General features: G+C 43.2%; 1 long non-coding RNA gene across 1 annotated transcript in view; it reads left to right on the plus strand.

The window, feature by feature from the left end:
- LOC117285198 overlaps positions 1-2,522 on the plus strand; it is a 56,587-nt gene extending 54,065 nt beyond the window's left edge. Inside the window, exons 3-4 of the long non-coding RNA XR_004516161.1 lie at positions 443-596; positions 1,637-2,522. This is a non-coding gene — a long non-coding RNA (uncharacterized LOC117285198). The remainder of the gene's footprint in view (positions 1-442; positions 597-1,636) is intronic.
- The last annotated feature ends 1,084 nt before the right edge of the window (positions 2,523-3,606 follow it).

Below are 3,606 nucleotides of genomic sequence, written 5' to 3' on the forward strand. Positions count from 1 at the left end.
AAAAAAAAAAAAAAAAAAAAAATTTATGTGACATACAGTGGAGATCTCTGAAACCCATTTAAGCCTGAAACTAAACTAAAGCTTCCTCGCTTGGCTATGGTGTCCTTGGTGAGCAGAAGGAAGTAGGCTGGACAGGAGCCATGGGCAGCAGGGGGTGGGCTGCATAGAAAACACACATCTTATTTTTCCTCTTCTCTTCCTTCCTTCCTCTTTCCCTTTCTTCCTTCCACTAATATTCTTGAGTGGCAGCTCCATCTTTTTAAGGTGTGGGTCTGAGAGGGGAAGGAAGGCTTAAGAAACCTCTTGTAACTGAATAAAAACTGAGGTAAAAATGCAAAAGTTTGGTGATTCCATTGATAACTAAATAGGAAAGGAATATTATACAGACTGTTGACTTACTTTTCAGGCAAGATAATGGTGTTTGTTTTTTATCTACCGCCAGAGTTTGGCAGAAACAGCTGGCTTCCTGGCAGTTATACTTTCTGAGGGCTCGGCCATTGCTACCATCAAGGATACTCTGACTTTCCTCAGTGCCATGAGGTCTATTTGAATCTTCAAATGTCTATGATCTGGCCAGATCCAAATTTCCCTTCAAGGTAATATTTGTCTGTCATTTGTTTCCTAATTAGCATTCAGGTTTCAGCCCCAGAGTGTGCTGCCAGAGGCATAATGCCTCCCTTGGCGGTGACCCTCGTTGCCATCATTCTAAAATGAATTTGTCTGACTGTTCTGTGATTTTCAACTTTTCCTTGGGATGGAGAATCTGTGACTGTTTAGTTGACATTACGTGTGAGACTCTCTCACTTCCTGTTTTTAAGGGCTGTGCTTATTTATTTGAAAGGGTGGAATATTTCAAATTACAATTCAGCAGTTTTACTAAGGAAGGCTGTAAAACACAATGAGCAAGGAGTTTTACTTCCTCCTGAGGATGGTTACTCGCCTGCTTTGAAATCTTGACATCCTCCCATCAGTGAGAATGACTTTAACTTATACTGTAACATTTTGAGCAGCAACCAGGCCATGGCTTGAGCTGTGATGGGGCATGGGATTCCTACACACTATAATTCCATTTTTCCAGACGCCTTATTAGTATACGGAAGGCGTCTGCCTGTGCTTGATATTGTTCTATCTTGTTAAGCACCCCTCCCCCAGGCACAGCATTTGGATTGGTTAAGGAATACAGTTGCTTAGCCAATCAAATGAAATCTTTCTCCCGCAACCCTAGCAACACCTGACAATGGTCATTGACAAATGTTAAGAGAAAACCCCTGACAGACCCAACCAGCCCTTGCATATGGCTCCTGTCAAAGGTAAACAGGGTTGGTCCCACTTAACCGAGCACTCTGTGTGGCCAGAGAAGTTAGTGGCCTGTGTTACGGGACTTGACTGTGGATGCTAGGGCTGGCCTCCAGTGCCCTACCCCAATCAGCTACCACTGGAGCTAAATTGAGTTTTGTTGGTCAAAGCCAGTGCAGGAATTGGGGGGTGGGTTTCTGTGTGGGGTGGAGGTGGGGCTCTCAGTTGCTCTCAGGCCGACTAAAAGTCCCACCAGAATATTTTCAGTGGTTGGAGAAAGCGCTCATATGTGACTTTGGCTCTAGAGACATGCCTCTGTCACTGATGTTTTGTTCCTCAGGGCATGGCAAGAGGAATGTTTTCTGAGGGCGGCCAGACACCTGGCTGTGTCCCCAGTGGCATCTTTCCCAGCTTTCTGGCTACACATCTTTCACCTCCCAGCTTCACTCTGAACCCTGATGGGGTGAAGTTGGCTGGCCTGCTTCACCTAAAGGCACACAGGGACACTCCTCACAGCACGATGCAAGGCCCAACTGAGCTCTCACTCTCCATGAAAGGTTTGGTGACAGAGGCTTCTGAAGGTAGAGCCAGAAGAGGCTGAGGTAGAGCAGTGAATGGAGAATAAGGAAGGGGACCTGCCAAGAACATGCACAGACAGTTCACAGACAAAAGCACGATCCCGCAGAAGACATAATAGCTGTGCGTACATGATACCCTCCTGAAGTCCCCCTGGCATGATCATTCCAGTTAGTGTAGCCACCTTGAAAGCAAATTTCACAGCCTAGTTGAGTAATCCATTGTGCAGTGATTAGCTGTTAATGAAGCTGAAAAACCTAAATCATCCAAAAGTGATCTGAATTAATTTTTTTATGATTAGCACTGCTAGACAAGCTGGTGTCACACGACAAAGAAAGTCTGGGGACAGAAACAGACATTCGCATGTAGCTATGATGTGTACGCACAGCCACACACAGAGAAAAATCTAGGCAAAGGAAATAAATATGCAACAGAAGATTCTGGAGGAAGAAACCTTCAAGGACAGTCCATGAATTGAAGGTGTGAAATCCAAGGTGGAATTAATGAAATTCATTTAGTTCCCCCATACCCCATGGGCCACAGAATCCCTCACCCTACTAGTACCACCCTTCAGGGCCTGTTCTGACTTTAATTCTCTATAGGGGCTGGCACTCAGCTTAAAGAATCCCTTGGGAGCATAAACTGTTAATGACTTCCACTTTTAGCCCTTTAAAGGATTTTTTTTTTTTTTTTTTGGTACCAGGGATTGAACTCAGGGCCTTGTGCTTTCAAGGCAGGCAGTGGCACAACTGAGCTAACCACAACTGAGCTAAATCCCCGGCCCTTGGAGAATATTTTTAAAAGAGATCTCATGAAGGTCCAAAGAATGAAATCTCTAATGGTTGCATTGGAAGTTGGGAAATATATTTAGTCTGGAGATTTGGCCTCAAACATCTTTTTTGGTAGAGGCATCCTCTGTGTATTCCTAAGGCCATGATTACAGGAGAGAAAGAGTAGTCAGCAGTGGGGCAGGGACTTGCAGTGGGATGCGATTCATCTGTTACTTAATAGAGAATATATCTTTAAAAGGAGAGGGAGAGAGGCCAGCAAGCTGAACTTCCATGCAGAAACAAACTAGTAGTTGTTTTTTAGAATCTTCAGTATCTTTTCCTCAGGGAACTTTTGCACTTTTTGGTGGCCTAAGGTGTGGATTATTATAATGCAGCGAATTCTAACATGTTAAAACCAATTCGTGTAGTCATATCCATGCACATAGTTTCTACGTTCAAAATCAGAAAGAAATCAAGCCATACTAACAGGACCTTAAATTGTGGGCACTTGCCTATTAAGAAGGTAAGTAAACTATTTTCTTACCTTCCCAGAATTTTCAAAAATTTCAATATCTCTTGTTCAAATTTTCTGGAGATGTATGCACTATTACCTGTTAAAGTTATAGAACAGTAGGGCTGGGGATTTGGCTCAGTGGTTCCGCCATCTGTGGCTCAGTGCCTTGCCATCTCGCAGGCACAAGGACCCAAGTTCGATCCCTGGTGCCACAAATAAATAAATAAATTAATTAATTAAGTTATAGAGCAGCAACAACAAAAGCAACATCAAATGTTTTCTTACCCTGGAAGTTAAGATACTTAAATCTATCTGTGAAACAAACAGAAAAAACTAAATCTGAACATATACAGTAAGGTTCTTCATAACTCACATTTCTAGCATATTAGGAAGAGCTCTACAAAATATCTGGAGTCCAGTGGGTATCCAGAATAAGAGAAAGGGTCTCAG

The sequence above is a fragment of the Fukomys damarensis genome, unplaced genomic scaffold (assembly GCF_012274545.1).
Source record: "Fukomys damarensis isolate Sample0158 unplaced genomic scaffold, DMR_v1.0_HiC HiC_scaffold_1, whole genome shotgun sequence".
In the NCBI taxonomy this organism is placed as follows: domain Eukaryota; kingdom Metazoa; phylum Chordata; class Mammalia; order Rodentia; family Bathyergidae; genus Fukomys; species Fukomys damarensis.